Genomic DNA, 18,743 nt, shown 5'->3' with positions numbered 1-18,743 from the left:
GCCCTGCCTGCCCTCAGCACCGCCCAAAGCGTCGCCGGTGGGATGATGTCATCAGCTCCACCTTACTAGGCTAAAAGCGCCAGTTGAGACTACATCACGTGTCTCTCTGCCCTTGGGCTAAGGGCACGTGACTCCGGGGAGCCAATGAGCGTGGGCCAGGAGGTGGGTGTGCTCATGTCCGGGGGGCAGGCGGAGGTGTGGGGAGCAGGGTGGAGATTGAATGGAAGCTCCGAGGGTTGCTGGGCTGTTCTGTGGGCTCATTTCCCAGCCCGAGGCTGCATCTGCGTGGTTTGCTCTTTCATTGGCTAGCCTGTCTGCCCCCCCTCCGGTCCCACGCGCTGCTCCCACGTGCCCGCCTCCAGCTCTTTGCAAGCCCCTGCCCTAGGCTTCACCTAGTGCTGTGCTGAGCGCAGGGCCCGGCTGCTCACTAACCCGGCTTGTGCGGGAGCTGGCTGCGCCGGGTACCCTCCTCTAGGGCGCACTTGTCATTAGGTGGGCGGGCTTCAGTAGCCGTGAAGTCAGGGCACTTGTAAGAAAAAACGAAAGAAGTGCGAGCGTCAGGAGGACTTACGGGGGAGAGAGGTTCTGATCGTCGGATGGGGACATAGTGCAGTGGTTTGGGGTGCCTCTAGCCTTCTTCCCCTGAACCCTTTTGGTTGGGTCTCTGTCCGTGTAGCTGGTTACACTCACAAAGATGGGGCCCAGAGGTATTTAGGCTCCTAACTGCTATTGATTTCCCTCACTACCTTTGAGAATCTGGGCCTTAGAGCCCAGGGGAATTTCAGGTCTGCTAACTCAACTGTTTTGTAATCTCAAGGATGAGGTCCAAAGTGTGGAGCCCCCAGAACACAGGGCCCTGTGTGGCTTCACAACCAAGTGTCTAACCCTCTCTGCTATAGAGACACCTGACCAAAAAAAAAAAAACAGCAGTGGAGGGACACTCAGTTTTTCCCCAAGCAGGAACACCCTTACATCATTTCATTTTGAAGTGATCACCAAGGTAAAATTTGGATTGCTGATGGGTTTATTAGTTATGTCAGAAAGCCAGAGAACAGTACCGGAGGATTTCAAAGCCTCCTCTGATACAAGTTTGGAACATTCAGGCACTAAACTTATTCTTCATTTAAATTCAACCCTTCTTCCTTAAAATAATTTTTGGCTTTTCACTGTATTTAGGTGATATCAGGCGAAGAAAAGATGCTTTTTGAGGCTCTATCTTGTGCTGGGAATCTGCTGTTAGCCTTTCAGATTGCATTGGTGACGTAGAAGCTTTTGGTGAAGGCAGCTGAAACACATTTGTTCTGATAAAACCCTGACATTGAATGGAAAGGGGGCACTCCATTTCCTCAAACTCTAATTATTATTTGCAGTCTTGTTGTTATCAGTAAAGCAATAACAGGCTCAAGGCAGCATGAGTTTGAATTCATATCCCCATGCATATTAAAGATGATATCTGAGTAGTACCACACTATAGCTTTGATTGTAACTCTGTTGTTTGTCTTGTGCTTCAGATATCAACCTTTATGAATACAATAAAACCAGTCATCTTGAAAGAACAATCTGTGAATGTGGTAGATGCTACCTTAGCCCCTTTGTTCTTTCCTTTTAACTCCTTACTCCAATGGAAGGCTGTCTTATTTTGGCAGTTAGGGTACTGAATCATAAAAGATAGAGATAGAAAAGACCTATTGGATCATTCACTCCATCTCCATGCCACTGCACAATTGCTCCCCTACTGTACACTGTACAGTGTCCTGTGCGGTCTAGTTTTAAAAGTTCTAAGCACTGAGGCCTCTGCCAATTCTCTTGGAAGACTCTCTCATTATCAGGAAGTTTTTCCTGAAATACATCTTCGTTTCACACAAAATAATTCTCCCTTCTTGGTATTTACATTCTTCAAATATTTGTAGTATTGTGTACCCCTATCATGTACCCCTTTAGTCACTGTTAAGCAATTAGCCTAATGGAGCTCATAACAATCTACAAATATTTGAAGGAGGTAACTGTCAAGGCAGGAGCATGATTTTGTGGGAAATGTACATATATGTCTCCTTTTAATCTTTCTACATGTCAGTTCCTTCAGTTCCCAGTTGCTCTTTTCTAAGCTTCTTCCAGTTTATAAACTTCTTCCTGGTAATATGATGCTGCACACTATCACACGCACACAGTATTTCAGATCCTGTCTCACCAGAGCTATACAGACAGGGACTGTGACCTACCCGCTCAATGACATGCTAATTTTGTGAAGGAACATCCAAACTACATTGGTGTCTTTTTCCCCTAGTCATGTAGCATTGTAAACTTGTGTCCTACAAGGGGCCTCTATTGCTATTCAATCCTTGGTTTTTCTGCTGAGATTGTGTATAAGGGTTTAAATCACTGCCAAGCTTGGAGTGATTTTATGTGATCTGGATATGTAGCACAAGAGGATGCCAGTCCTGATTTGGGACACTTAGTTCCTACATGTAATACAAAATAATAATCAACTGCTCCCGAGAAATGAACTGAGATTGCCCATTCATTTCAATTGGCAACTGAACAACACTCAGAGGATAACAATTGTTGGTTACTACCTACCTACTTAAGATGTGAAGCAGTGACCTGCAATTGAAAGATTAAACTGTGATAAAATTGGAGCCGCTCTTTAATAATTTATAAATACCATATGTTGGCCTGGTTATTGGGATGTGTACTGTATGACTATATTGGTTTAGTTTAATATGGGACTATAAGGAAAAAGCAGGAAGGGAAAAGAATAGCTCAAGATGAGCCTCTTCTCTACACACACTTGAGGGCTGTTAAGAGAAAGTGGCATTACAGGAAAAGGCTCATGCACACCAGAGATCAAAATGACCACAGCAGTTTAGAAATGGACTCTGCTTCAAGAGAGGGAGAGGGGAGGGAGTTGTTTGGAGAACCAAGAGCCAGACACAGGCACCCACTGGGACATCTGACGAATTAGGCCTGCCTAGCTTACCATCAGTGAATGGTAAGTCTTTAGATAAGACAGACATGCTCATAGACTATTGTTTTAAAATCCTTTTTCTCTAAGTATTTTTCCTACTGTTAAAAACAAACAGTGCTGTGCTTTAAGAAGGCTATTTGGTCACTGTGTACACCACTGATCACAGAATCCCAAAGGGAAGAACTACAGATCTCCAAATTCAGTCAAACCTACTGGATAAACATGATTGGTACACAGGATACTGTAGTCCAGGGCTCTGTCTAAGAGTGGGAGAATAAATATGGATTTACCCAGGAGAGGAAAAGGCAAGAGGCCTGACACTTGAGGGGGTCTAATCAGAGAGACCAGGGAGGGGAAAGTGGTGTAGCTAATCCTGTATCCATGATAAGCATCAACAATATTTCTTGTCTCCTTGCTATTTTGTGTGTGTGGCTTCTTCCTTGTCATAGTCTGATAACACAACTTGCTGGAACCAGACCCCTCTGTCTGTACCCCTTGACGGAGAGAGATTCCCTTACCCATCCTCACCTTTTTTATAAGTTATGGGGCTCTTTTCTCTTTGGGGATGTCTATGTGAAATTATCCAAACAACAGTAATCATACCAAAACCACAAGATTTATTAAAACCAGATAATTAGAGCCCTGCAAATCAGTGGATATCCACTTTATATCCATGGACCATGTTTGCAGATCGTGAATGGATGCGGATCCAAATTTTATATATAAAACCCTGCAAATCTGTGTGCAGATGTGGCTATCCATGGACCATGTTTATAGATTACAGATCGGATGCGAATACAAATTTTGTATCCACACAAGGCTCTAAATATAATTAAAAGAAACTGCTTAATGTATCTAGACTTACACTTCTCATCAGCTAAACTAGATAGGCATTTTGAGCTTAGTTACAGAGGAAAAGAAAGATCTTGCACAGGGGTGGCCGACCTGAGCCTGAGAAGGAGCTAGAATTTACCAATGTGCATTGCCAAAGAGCCACAGTGATACATCAGCAGACCCCCATCAGCTCCCCCCCAGTGTCTCCCACCTGCCAGCAGCACCACCGATGGGCATCTAGCCCTCCATTCCTGTGCCTCCTGCCCACCTCGATCAGCAGTTTTGTGGTGTGCAAGATGCTGGGGGGAAGAGGGAAGGAGGAGTAGCAAGGGCACAACAGACTCAGGGGAAGGGGCGGGGGCCTTGGGGGAAGGAGTGGAGTGAAGGCTGGGGCCGAGCTAGGGGTTGAGCAGTGAGCATCCTGTAGCACATTGGGAAGTTGGCGCCTGTAGCTCCAGCCCTGGAGTCGATGCCTATGCAAGGAGCTGCATATTAACTTCTGAAGAACTGCATGTGGCTCCAGAGCTACAGGTTGGCCACCCCTGATTTTGCATGACTAAAAAGCAAGTCCTTGCTCTGACATCCCCTTGTCAGAACCAGCTCCTGCCACTGTGCCCGGAGAGAGATCAGTGACACCATCCCCCACTCAACCAGTTTACTAAACCATGTATCTGGACATGCAAGCTGACCAGATAAGTCCCTCCTTGATCCAGGGCATCTACCCCTCATTTTCCAAACCAGTTTTCTCCAATTAGCTTTGCACACATTACAGCTTTGTGGGCTCTCAGTATAAAAAAAAAAATGGCCCATTAAAAGCACAAAGATTGTTTAATGATGATTAATAGCTGCATTTCAAATGTTTAACCTCAGTCTATATGTCTGAGAGTCATTTTCTAGACTGTCTTTTGAAATAGGAAAATTGGCATTTTTCTCAGTACTGAGGGACCCATATTTTGCTTGTTTTCCATTGTTATGAACTACCAGTTACGGACAGTCTACAATGAGAACCTACATCGGTATAGTTACGTCTCTCTGGGGTGTGAAATGTGTAGACAGTGCTAGGTTGATGGAAGGATTCTGTTGACCTAGCTACCGCCGTTTGGGGAGGTGGATTACCTATGCTGATGGGAGAACCCCCTTGTGGTACGTAGGTAGCGTCTACACTGAAGCACCACAGTGGTGTTGCTGCACCGCTGTAGCATTTCAAGTGTAGACAAGCCCCTGTTGAAGAGAGAGTTTAAGAGCAGTCATGCCCTCAAAAACTTCCATACATAAGATTCTGCCAGTCCTCAGCATCTTTCAATGAGATATTGCTAATTATGTTAAACTGTCCTCCTAACTTCCAGATGACATGGGAAAAACCATGCCCCACAGTCTAGACTGGGGGGAGGGGGGAAAACACACTCATTTTCACTTGTGACCTAAGCCAGAATTTGAACCTGTTTCTCTGGAGCCCCTAAACTGGGATTTGAACTCATGCTCCAAAAATGAAAAGTAAGGTGAGACAGGTCTAGTGGAATGAGCATGAGACTAGGCACCAGGAGTGGAGTTCTATTCCCATCTCTGCCACTGACTTGCTTTGTGGCCTTAGGCAAGTCACTTATCCTCTCTGTGGCTCAGTTTACTCATGTGTACACATGAGGCTAATACCACCTGATGCATATGGGTGTTGTGAAGATAAATTAGTTGCTTGTGAAGTGCTATATGAAAAGCAAGCTACTTAGCTCCCAAGTGTTTTCTATTTCATAATTTTCTTTCTCCAGCTCCATAGGGTAAAGTCTTTCATTCTTTTCTTGTGACATCAAAATTTGTATGGATGAAAATCATTGCTCCATCATAAAAACAACTTTATGACTTCATTGAATGGAGCAGAATCAAAGAAGCTAGGCTCCAAAGAGCTAATGGTCCAGACTAAAGGCATCTTTAGCAATTAGGGAGAATATTTAAAAGGAAATGTAATTACTTTTAATATACAGCAAGTTTTCATTAAATAGGATGATTTTGAACTAACTGTCCCTTTAATGTGGTAGGGGCTATTTATTCCCAAGTTAATGTGCTTGCAGATTGCTTGTTACTGAAGTTTCTATCCATTGCTGATCTTCTGGCCTAAGAAAGTTACCTGTGTCAGCTCTGTTTAAACTGTTGTGGCTGGAAACGTGCCTTGTTATATGGCTCAGCATTCAGGGAGCACAACATTATCATCTGCAACAGTTCTAAAGCAGATGGAATGTCTCGACCTGTGCAGCAGAGACAGATGCTATGGCTACACTACAGCTTAAGTCGACATAAATTATGTCACTCAGGGGTGTAAATTAGCCACCCCCAGGAGCGACATAACTTATGCTGACTTAAGTGCTGGTGTAGATAGCGCTATATCAGCAGGGGATCTTATCCCACTGACATAGCTACTACTATCATAGGTGCTGACTCCGTGGGTGCTCCAGTCCTGGAGCACCCATGGGGAAAAAAAATGGTGGGTGCTGAGCACACACACACACACTCAGGGCCTCCAGCCCACTGGCAGCCCCACTGATCAACTCCTCCCCCTCCCTCCCAGCGCCTCCCACCCTCCACAATCAGCTGTTCCACAGCATGCAGGAAGTGGCTGTGGGGGAGGGGGAGAAGCAAGGGCTAGGCACTTGGGGGTGGATGCGGGAAGAGCCAGGGTGGGGGTTTGGGGAAAGTCGTGGCGTGGGGGCAGGGTCTGGGGCAGACCTGGGAGTCAAGCACCGCAGCACATTAGAAAGTCGGCACCGCTGACTGCTATTCATGGGAGCTGGAGTAATTAAGTCAATGGTAGAGCTCTCTTCCATCAGTTTAGAGTGGCTACACTAGAGAACTTGCAGCAGCGCAGCTGTACCGATGCAGCTTCGCCACTGTCAGCTCTCTAGCATAGCCACAGCCAGACTATCATACGATAATGTGTGTCTGGTTTAACAGAAAGGTGGCTGAAATATCCCTCCGTGACCAGGGTCCCAGTGGGGGCCAGCTGTGGTCACTTGATTAGGGTGAACTGCAAAGAATGGGGCAGACAATCCCTGCAAAGCAGGTGGATAATTCAATACTTAAATTTACCAAGCCAGCATAAAACAGCCTCTTTATGACCTTACTGGTTACTCAGAAGTCAAACAACACAGTTCCCTTAAAGTGATCCAGCTTCAGGCTTCCATCCAGGTACCCAAGTCAAATATGATGATTTCTGAAAATCTTATTTCATCATATAAAAGAAAAGGTTTTAACCAATCTCAAAGGTTCAGACACATTACCTCCCAGGTTAATGAAGGTTTCAGATCTTATCCAAATACACGCTACAGCCAATTCTTAATAACTAAACTAAAATTTATTTAAAAAATAAACAAAGAGAGAGAGAGTATGGTTAAAAGATCAATATACATATTGACATGAGTTCAATTCTTAAGATTCAGATTCATAGCAGGGATGGTGAGCTTTGTAGTTGTAAAGAGTTCTTTCAGAAATAGTCCATAGGTTATAGTCCAATGTTTATATTTCAGGGTGATCCAGTTAGAACTGGGATCTCAGTCCTTGTAGCTTAGGCTTCCCTGCATGAAACCTTAGGCCGATTGGAGATGACAGAATCAGGATCCAAGGGTCTTTTTATACAGTGTTCTAGCATTCACTTGACCACACAGTCCTGGGTAAATAATAGGCTTTTGACATAACCTTCTGTCTTCTAAACACCACCAGTAATTAGTTACACAGATTAACATTGGACAATTTATCCATTAGGCAGTCTATCACAAACTTCAAAGAGACATAGACAACGACATTATTTTACCCACGATTCATCTAAATGTTAATATGCCCTTTTGATCTCTAAATCAATAGTTATAGTTTCAGAGTAGCAACCGTGTTAGTCTGTATCCACAAAAAGAAAAGGAGGACTTGTGGCACCTTAGAGACTAACCAATTTATTTGAGCATAAGCTTTCGTGAGCTACAGCTCACTTCATCGGACACGAAAGTTTATGCTCAAATAAATTTGTTAGTCTCTAAGGTGCCACAAGTCCTCCTTTTCTTTTTGCAAATACTTATAGTGAGACAGGAACTGTCAGTTTACATGGGTAACATTCATGAGTACACAATTAGTATTACTTCTAACAATATAGGTTTGCATTTTAAAGTTCTAGCCTATCTAGTTCTAGTATGGCCCTAATTACCATTTCTAACATGAAAAGGAGTACTTGTGGCACCTTAGAGACTAACAAATTTATTTGAGCATAAGCTTTCGTGAGGTACAGCTCACTTCATCGGATGCATTCAGTGGAAAATACAGCAGTGAGATTTATATACATAGAGAACATGAAACAATGGGTGTTACCATACACATGGTACTGAGAGTGATCACTTAAGGTAAGCTATTAAGCAGGAGAGCGGGGGAGGGGGGAGAGAACCTTTCGTACTGATAATCAATGTGGGCCATTTGCAGCAGTTGACAAGAACGCCTGAGGAACAGTGAGGGGGGGAATAAACACAGGGAAATAGTTTTACTTTGTGTAATGACCCATCCACTCCCAGGCTCTATTCAAGCCTAAGTTAATTGTATCCAGTTTGCAAATTAATTCCAATTCAGCAGTCTCTCCTTGGAGTCTGTTTTTGAAGTTTTTTTTGTTGAAGAATTGCAACTTTTAGGTCTGTAATCGAGTGACCAAAGAGTTCTCCGACTACTACAAAAGGTTTTTTCCCCGCCCCGCTCTCCTGCTTAATAGCTCACCTTAAGTGATCACTCTCATTACAGTGTGTATGTATATAAATCTCCCCGCTGTATTTTCCACTGAATGCATCTGATGAAGTGAGCTGTAGCTCACGAAAGCTTATGCTCAAATAAATTGGTTAGTCTCTAGGGTGCCACTAGTACTCCTTTTCTTTTTGCAAATACAGACTAACACCCCGGCTACTCTGAAACCTGTCATTTCTAACATGTCTTTAAAGGTCAGCTTTGGGTCATTCAGCCTGCAAGCTGTTTAACCCTCTCTGGCCATGAGTTACAGATAAGTTTCCTTGTAAGTACAGAACAGTGGTAGAAATAATGGCTTGCATGCTATGCCTCTGTTAATGCAACCTACAATTGTATTTGCATTTTTGCAAGAGCATTGCATTGCTGGCTAATGGTGAGGATGTGATCGACCACAACTCCCAGATCCTTCTCAGTAGTGCTGCTGCCAAGCCAGTTCTCCCCTATTCGGTATTTGTGCATTTGGTTTTTCTTCCCTAAGTGTAGCACCTTATATTTGTCTTTGTTAAATTTCATTTTGTCTATAGCCCCGTTCTCCAATTTATCAAGATCCCTCTGAATTTTAGCTCTATCCTCCAAAATATTAGCAACCCCCCCGCCAGCTTTGTCTCTTCTGCAGACTTGATCAATGTGCTTTTTATACCTACATCTAGGTCATTAATAAAGATGTTAAACAACATCAGGTCTAGAACAGATCCCTGTGGAATCCTACTTGAGACCTCCCTCTAATCAAACATCATTCCCTTAATAGCAATGAGTTCATTGCAAGTCTGGGCAAGACTCCCAAAAGTCAGAGGGCCCTAATCAGTTGTTTAAACCAGTGGTTTTCAAACTCAGTTGAAGAAAATTGTTGATGCCCATGACCCAATGGAGCTGGGGATGAGGAGTTTGGGGTGAGGGAGGGGCTTTGGGCTGTGGCAGAGGGTTGGAGTGTGGGGGTGAGGGGTTCTGGATGTGGCCAGGAATGAGGGGTTCTGTGTGTGGGAGGGGGCTCTAGGCTGGGGCAGGAGGTTGGGGTGCAAGAGGGGGTCAGGGCTCTGGGCTGGGGGTGCAGGTGCTGAGGATGAGGAGTTTGAGGTGCAGGAAGGGGTTCCAGGTTTGGGGGGGGGCTCAGGCTAGGGCAGAGGATTGGGTCACAGACTTACCTCCGGCAGCTTCTAGTCAGTGGCGCAGCCAGGGTGCAGAGGCAGGCTTCCCGCTTGTCCTGGCACCATGGACCACACTGCGCCTGAAGCAGCCCTGCCAGCAGCAGGTCTGGCTCCTAGGCAGAAGCATGCAAGCGGCTCCCCATGGCTCTCATCCACAGACACGGCCTCCCCCCCAGCTCTCATTGGCCGGGAATCAGCCAATGGGAGTGCGGAACCAGTGCTCGGGGCAGGGACAGCACACAGAGCCCCATGGCCCCCCTGCCTAGAAGCTGGATCCACTGCAGGATGCTTCCAGGGTGCAGCGCGGTGTCGAAGCAAGTAGGCACTAGCCTGCCTTAACTGGACAGCACCGCCGACAGGAATTTTAGAGTCCCAGTCAGTGGTCCTGACCAGAGTGACCCAGTGCCTTACATGCCACGATCCAGTACTGGGTCACGACCCAAACTTTGAAAAATGCTAGCTTAAACCAGCCCTGAGACTGAAAAATTCTTAGAAAATTTCATTATCCCAGAATAACAAAAGGAAACTATAGTAATTCATTTCACACCTTAGATAATTAATAAATGACTGAATAAAGAGATCTTAAACAAATAATTTTGCAAACGTTTTTGTAAATACATGTAACCTTTTCATTATCTATAAATTGGGCAGATTGCATCATCAGATTGGGGCCTCTTACTGAGAGACAGAGTCAGGGCTGGCCTTCGGGATGGGCCGCCCAAGCCCCCAACCAGGGCAGCCTGCTAAAGAGGGCGCTGCAAGCAGGGCTTGGATTCCCACCTGACCTGCTGAGGGCCAGCGGTGCAGGCAGGCAAGCAGCACCGCTGGAGAGGGGGCAGGAGGGAGAGACTCAAGCTGCAGGGGGCAGTTGGACGACCAGCTGTGGGAGCCAGGTGACCAGGTGACTCCTCCAGAGCAGGGGTTCCCCTCCTCCATGTGTGCAGCTGCTGCTATTCCTGTCCCGCACCCCCTTCCTCTCCGGAGCCACCCCTGGCCACTCCGGACTGGGAGCATCCTGCTGTCTGCTGGGGGGCAGGGGCTGATGTCAGGGGGTCCCCCTCTCCCCTGCACCTAATTTCCACTGAGCTGGGGTGACGGGACAGGGGGAATCTGTGTGTGTGCTGCTGCCTCTCTGTGTCCAGAGCTGTTGCTGCTGCTTGTGTCTGAACACAAGCCTTCAGGCTTCTGACCCAAAGTGCTCTCTTAAAGAGACAGCGCACTCACACTCAGGCACACACACATTCCCCTCAACAAAACACACATTGTCACACACACACACTCTCTTCTCTCCCCCCTCCAGCCCCAACACACACATCACCAGGGCTCCCTGCATTCAGGTCACTTCCCGACCTGGGCTGCGCTGAGGCATCAACAACTGCTGCTCTCCTGCCATCTCCTTATGCAGCCTACAGAGTGCATGGGGCAGCGGAGCAGCAGTCCAGGGGGGAGCGAGCAGCAATGCTAGCTGCTTTGTGCATCCAGGTGGGTCATTTTCCCCTTGTGGGTGCAGGAGGGGGATGCAGGGGGTAGGAGTGAAGGGGGCACAGTGAAGGGGTTAGGAGCACGGGAGAGAGCTGCAGGGATTAGGGGTGAAAGTGGCACAGTGCAGGCGTTGAGGGAAAGGGAGGATGGGGAGCCTGGGGAGCCCATGGGCACGAAAATGGAAGTTTGCCTAAAGCTGACACTGTACAGAGTAGCACACAAAGAATGTAGCTCCTATCTGAAAGTGTGGGGAATCAGGAAATTTCAAAGTTGTAAGATAGGGGCTGTATTTTTAAATATATACATATATAGAGATAAATTGAAATATTCATTTAACAATATTAGAATTTCTTACAACAGCTTTGAAAATCCCCTCCTTTCCATGCAATCTAAGAGAGCCACATTTTCCATGTTTTGCTCTCCATCCTCAGACTCTAGGTGGTAGCTTGTTTGTTTAACAATTAAAATATTTGATACTTTTTAACAGAAACATTTTGTGATTTACCTTTGCAATCAGCTGCTGTAATTAGAATAGCTGATAATATTTTACAGTGCAATTTGCCTTTAAGCAGCAAAAGCCAGATTCATGGGGCACTTAATGTAAGGTGTTGCCCTACATTCAATTAGTAATATTGCAGGCAAGGAATTTAAGTGGGTACTATAGAGAGAAGAAAGCATTATTTAGAGAAAGCTGCTGCAACTAGAATAGAAAAATGAACCTATTCATATGCCACTTGCCTCTTGTAGTGTGAGCAACAAAGCTGTGATCTAGAACAGAGCCAAATAACCTTTATCCGTCTTTTACATGAATTACATGGAAAGACCCAAAACAAACAGCCCCCAGTGGGCCCGGTTTCTATCCTAGGCAAGCAGTTCTATGTCTGACAATGACTAAGTGCACTTGGAGATAGTGTCAAATGGTAATACCAATGAGTTGCTTTCTGGTGATGAACAGTACCCCTGAGATATAGCACACTGAGTTTTATAGCTGACTCTCACGCTACCAATGTGTGGAGAACTTGGACTCCCTTACAGATTCAGGATCTGAACAGGAAACTAAATATGAAAATCCAGCATGCAATTCTCTCTCTCTCTTTTTTTTTTTTTAAAAAGAGAGAATTACATGAGCCAAGATGACTAGTTAGAATTTGGCAGCCTATCACATAATAAGAATCCTTGCTTAGATTTTTATTAATGTTTGTTAAAGATCTGGGTTTGGAAGCTGAGGATTTCAAATTTCTATTACATTCTGCAGCTGTGAGCTAATATTGGAGAGAGGTCACCAAGAGACAATGCAATCATAGACACGCGGCCTCATCAAAGTCAACGGAAACGTGTGTGTTGAAGCTCCTGCAGAAATCAAAGAAGGTTAGTGCAAGGTCTAGAGCACCTTTCAAACAGAGTGATCCCCTAAAATACTTTACAGATTGTTGATACTGGGATCACTCACCCAGCACAGAAACGCAGTCACCTCTGAGGGAGAATGCAGTAGCCATTCTTAACCAGTGACACAACACAAAAACTTGAGAAAGTACACCAGAAAATAACTACACTAGTTGGAATTGCAGTGGGAATGTTAGGAGGACAAAATATTGTTTATCTAATTTTAGGTGAGCCAGAAGGAACCCAAAAGCGAAAGGAATTTTTTTTTAGCATATTGTGCACCCGGGAGTCAATCACGCTCTCCGACGGGAAATTCAACACCCTCCCCAGCAGAACCCCCCAGAAAAGCCCCAAAACAAGCAACATGCTACTTAAAGAAATATATAGGCAGTTACATAAACAAAGAAGACAACATATGCTTGCTGGGAGCGGCCTTGGCAGCCCTTTGGCAGGTAGGGAAGTGCTACTATCCCCATTTTACAGATGGGGAACTGGGGCACAGAGAGATTAGGTGACTTGCCCAAGGTCACACAGTAATAAGGCTGTGGCAGAACAGCACATGGAACCCTGTTCTCCTGAGTACCAGGCTAGTGCCTCAATCACTGGGCCATCTTTCCTCTGGTTTCTTTTCAGATTGTATGTTTCAAAGTAGTACTGACCAAGTTAGAAAGTGGCCAAGGCTTATATCCCTGTTCTTGCAAACAGGGTCATGAGATTGTTCATGACTGCACGTGATCAAGACCTTTATTTAAAATATCATCCAAACACACTACTAAGCAGCATCCCTTTCCCTAGCCTCATGCTGGAGTATTGGTTGTGCACATTTAAACCCTAATTCAGGAAAGCACTCAAGTATATGCTTAAGTCCCAGTGTCTTTTACTTCAGTACTGTTCTGAATCAGGGCCTCAATGGGAAGACAGATGTGCTTAAAATAAAGCCATATATTTGCATACCTCGTTACCTCTGTGCCCTAGGGCTTCTATAACCAATTCATCCATTCCCCCAGAATACTTTTCTGCTGAGTTCAGCAGTTCTGTGTGTTACTGTCCTAAGCTTTTAAAGTGTTAGGCTGGGTGTTGAGGGTTAATGACTTCACCTGCACCACTAGAAGCCTATACTATGCCCAGCCTCTCCCACTGATTCCCTTTGTTTCCTGAGTCTCATTTCACACACACCCCCCCAAAGGAATTTTACAATTAATTTTTAGTGTGGGGGAGAAACTTATTGGATCAAATTAAACCCAGGGTGAATTTGGACTATTGATTTAACACACTCAGGACCTATTACTTAGCAAAACAGTTTGCGTTTAAACACCAGAAAGACCAAATCGCTGACTTTGTAGGTATTTAACTGACATTTGCTTAGTTAGTTTCAGCTGGAGATTCCAAAGAAGTTTACAAAGCTGAAGTAAATGAAAACCCTCAACAACCCTCTGAGGTGGGCAAATATTAGCTCAATTTTTTTTAAACAGCTGGGCAAAGAGAGACACAGAGTGGTGGAGTGACTTACCTAAAGCAACATGGTGAGGCAGTGGCAGAGTTAGAAATAGAACCCAGGTGTCCTGGCTCTGAGCCTGCATTCTAATCATCTTCTTAAATCAATCAATTATTATTAATAATAATTAATAATATATTTTTTTAAACCTAAACTAGCTCTTGGAAAATGGGCTTAGATCCAAAAGTGTTGTTGTTTCTCTTTAACATAGAATTACTTCCAGAAATAAAAGCCGTATCTTTTTTTTCTTTGCACTGTAAATATTTCCATGTAATTGTCAGTGTTGAGTTAGGATGGACCTGACAAAGCTTTAGAACAACCAGCAACTGAGCTCTGCAGAATATGCTGGTTTCAGTGGAGAAAGTATCAGTGCCCTGAATTAACACAGCTTTGTAGCTCTATTCTTCGTTCACTGCCAGATGGAAAATAACATACTCCCTTCCCTCTTGTATTCTGTTGTAGTAGTGCACAGTTCACCCCTTAAATCAGAGTTGGGCAAACTATGGCCCGTGGGCCACTTCCATCCTGCGGGACCATTCTGCCCGGCCCCTGAGCTCCCGGACGGGGACGCTTGCCCCCAGCCCCTCCTGCGCTGTCTCCCCTCCCCCGCAGCCATGCCGCCACGCGAGCAGCATGGTTTGCACCCAAACACCCACCTCCCAAGCTTTCCAACAAGCGTGTCTTGCTGCTCTGAGCAGCCTGGTAAGACGATGGGGGACAGGAGGTCCCGGGGGGGAGACACGGGGCAAGGGGCGGCCAGATGGGGCGGAGGTTTGGGGAGAGGGGCGGTCAGGAGACAGGGAGCAGGGGAGGTTGGGGTCCTGGGGGGGCAGTTAGAGACAGGGGTCCCGGGAGGGGGTGGTCAGGGGACAAGAAGTGTGGGGAGGGATGGGTCAGGGGTCCCAGGGAGCCTGTCAGGGGACAGGGGTGTGGATAGGGGTCGGGGCAGTCAGGGGACAAGGAGCAGGGGGGCTTAGATAGGGGGTGGGGTCCTGGGGGTGGTTAGGGATGGGGGGTCCCAGGAGGGAGTGGTCAGGGGACAAGGAGGAGGGGGTTTAGATGGGGGGAGGGTTCTGAGGGGGCAGTCAGGGAGTGGGAAGTGGGAGGGGGTGGATAGGGAGTGGGGGCCAGGCTGTTTGGGGAGGCACAGCTTTCCCTACCCGGCCCTCCATACCGTTTCGCAATCCCGATGTGGCCCTCGGGCCAAAAAGTTTGCCCACCCCTGCCTTAAATGGTTCTGATTTGATTTAATCCCATTGCCATAGGACATTACAAAGTAATACCTCAGCCAAGGACACAAAAACACTTGCAGAAGCTACAGGGAAGCTAGGTGAAAACTGTTTTTCTCTCAAAACTCTTACAGTTCCCTATCTGAAGGCAGGGGAAACAATAATAAATAGTGAGCAAAGAAAATCAATCTGTTGTCATCCCAAGAAAAATCTGGGTGGGACCATTGACTCTTGTCATCTCCTGTTTTTCACTCTGTGAGGTTTCACCAGGAAGGATCTCAGAGGGCTGTTTTCTGTCTCCAGTAACCATTTACTTGGAGCCTCTTATAAATCATCTCCTTTATTTTTCTTTAAATGAGCAAATGTTTTTGTGGATTGTTATTAAATAGAGAATCCCCCAAAGTCCGGAAGGCCAAAAACCAGCCTTTAAGGCATGTCTCCATTTGGAGCTTGGTGTGATTCCCAGCTCAAGGAGACATACTGGCATTAGCTACATGAGCTAAAAATGTGGCTGCAGTAGCATGAATGCCAGGAGGGGTTAGCCGCCCCAAGTACATACCTATACAAGACCCTAGGCATATTCCTCAGCCATGGCAGCATGAGTGGTGAGATGGGCTAGCTGCCCTATATATGTACCATCCAAGAACGTAGGTACGTACTCTGGGCCACTAGCCCATCCCACTGCTCATGCTGCTGCAGCTATACTCTATTTTTGGTGTGCTAGCTTGATGAACTGGGAATCACACTCCCAGCTCGAACTGTAGACATACCGTGTCTGGAAGGATTAGGGAGAAATTTCCTCTATGGGCAAGTTATTCCATAATTGCTAACTTTCAGGGTTCTTCCCCTTTCCTTTGTAGCCGCTGAGATGCACAAATGTTGGATTTCAGAGGAACAGCCGTGTTAGTCTGTATTCGCAAAAAGAAAAGGAGTACTTGTGGCACCTTAGAGACTAACCAATTTATTTGAGCATGAGCTTTCGTGAGCTACAGCTCACTTCATCAGATGTATACCGTGGAAACTGCAACAGACTTTATATACACACAGAGAATATGAAACAATACCTCCTCCCACCCCACTGTCCTGCTGGTAATAGCTTATCTAAAGTGATCAACAGGTGGGCCATTTCCAGCACAAATCCAGGTTTTCTCACCCTCCACCCCCCCACACAAATTCACTCTCCTGCTGGTGCTAGCCCATCCAAAGTGACAACTCTTTACATAATCAAGTCGGGCTATTTCCTGCATAGATCCAGGTTTTCTCACATCCCCCCCACCCCCATACACACACAAACTCACTCTCCTGCTGGTAATAGCTCATCTAAACTGACCACTCTCCAAGTTTAAATCCAAGTTAAACCAGAACATCTGGGGGGGGGGGGTAGGAAAAAACAAGAGGAAACAGGCTACCTTGCATAATGACTTAGCCACTCCCAGTCTCTATTTAAGCCTAAATTAATAGTATCCAATTTGCAAATGAATTCCAATTCAGCAGTTTCTCTCTGGAGTCTGGATTTGAAGTTTTTTTTGTTTTAAGATAGCGACCTTCATGTCTGTGATTGCGTGACCAGAGAGATTGAAGTGTTCTCCGACTGGTTTATGAATGTTATAACTCTTGACATCTGATTTGTGTCCATTTATTCTTTTACGTAGAGACTGTCCAGTTTGACCAATGTACATGGCAGAGGGGCATTGCTGGCAAATGTTGGAGATAGACTCTGCACTAGCTGAATCATTGGTCTTATCCAGTATGATAACTCCTGGGTCTGTGTATCAAATTATCTTTTTTATGACATTCTTACTCAGTGGCACCGGGGCCTAATGCAATAGCAAGCACAAGTTCACTTTTAGGGATTTTGCTTACTGGATTTTGATTTCTTCAATCCCTCTTCATTGTCCACACTTAAGACACCATCCTCCTCTTGAACCAACGTCAATGACATTGCAGGACTTATCCAGTAGCCAGTGATGTGGTAGAATGTACAACTTTCCACCATCAGAAAACAGATACATTATTTGTGAGACATGCTTGGCTCACAAATCATGGTTAGATACTCTCTGGAGTAGCCATCAACTGAGCACAAGAGTGGAGGCTAGGAACCCCTGAGCTCTCCTCTTGTCTCTGACTTTGCCTTGTTACACAATCTTGGGCAGTCACATCAATCCTCCACGTCTCAGTCTCTCCCTCTGTAAAATGGGGATATTATTACTTCCCTCCCTCCCTGGGGTGTCGTGAGGATTCATTACTGTTTGTACAAGACTCTGACCATACAAAATGCTACTCTGATATACAATCACTCCGTTGTTCCCACAGAATATCTATATTCTGTTAACATAACTGCTCATCATACCACCGGGGAATACTACAGCCCAAGGGCTATATTCACACTATTGGCACAGGGGGATGGAATTTGCAATCCCCTGCATCAGTGGGGTCATTCACCCCCAGGAGAGGGCAAAAGTTAGGTTCTACTATCATTGCACCTCCTGAGAGTCCTGCTTATACTCACTCCTTAACCAGCATTACACACTTCTAAGGTTGCACTGGATGCAATATCACCCCACCCCCAGCTTCTTTGCTAGGGAGATTATGATATTCTGTTTTACACAGAGGTGAATATTTTAGCTCCACCTTCTGCTTCCCTTCCTTTTATTTTTCAGAGGATCGTTGCAGTTAAACTCTGCAAAGTCCACTGGGGCTGTTATCAGGAGGCACTTGAGCAACTCCTGAGACTGTCTGGTGTTCAGGCCTGTACCTGCTTTTGAGTCAAGATTTAATTCCTTCTTTAGAAGTAGTGTTAGGGCCTACTTTGGAGCAAAGAGAGGGAAAGGTCCTGTTACAGGCCTGTTAATAGTGTGTCTAGAGGTTGATGGGAGGATATCCCTAGGGAGGCAGCCTGGGCAGGCTGACATTTGCACCAAGTACAATGCATTGTTGGATGAGCGTTGTTTTTTTTCTGGTTTCAGAGGAACAGCCGTGTTAGTCTGTATTCGCAAAAAGAAAAGGAGTACTTGTGGCACCTTAGAGACTAACCAATTTATTTGAGCATGAGCTTTCGTGAGCTACAGCTCACTTCATCAGATGTATCTGATGAAGTGAGCTGTAGCTCACGAAAGCTCATGCTCAAATAAATTGGTTAGTCTCTAAGGTGCCACAAGTACTCCTTTTCGTTTTTTTTCTGGTTCCCTTTGGTGGATGCAAATAGAAAGGGGAAAGTACAATAGATCAAGCCTCCCAAAGCAGGGCCCCTGCCCTCCTCTAGCTACACCAGCTCCCTAACTATCTCTGTATCCAATGCAAGACAGCCCTCCTGGGTTTCAAAACTTTCCATGGACTGACTCCCCAGGACCTCTCTAGCTTGCCAACCACCCAGCCCTCTGCTTGGGGGCCTTGTCCGCAGACGCGTCCGGGCTCCCCCATGCCCTTTGGAGAGCTCCCTCGTGTTCAGTGCCCCA

The sequence above is a fragment of the Caretta caretta genome, chromosome 6 (assembly GCF_965140235.1).
Source record: "Caretta caretta isolate rCarCar2 chromosome 6, rCarCar1.hap1, whole genome shotgun sequence".
NCBI lineage: Eukaryota > Metazoa > Chordata > Testudines > Cheloniidae > Caretta > Caretta caretta.
This window is presented reverse-complemented; position numbering follows the sequence as displayed.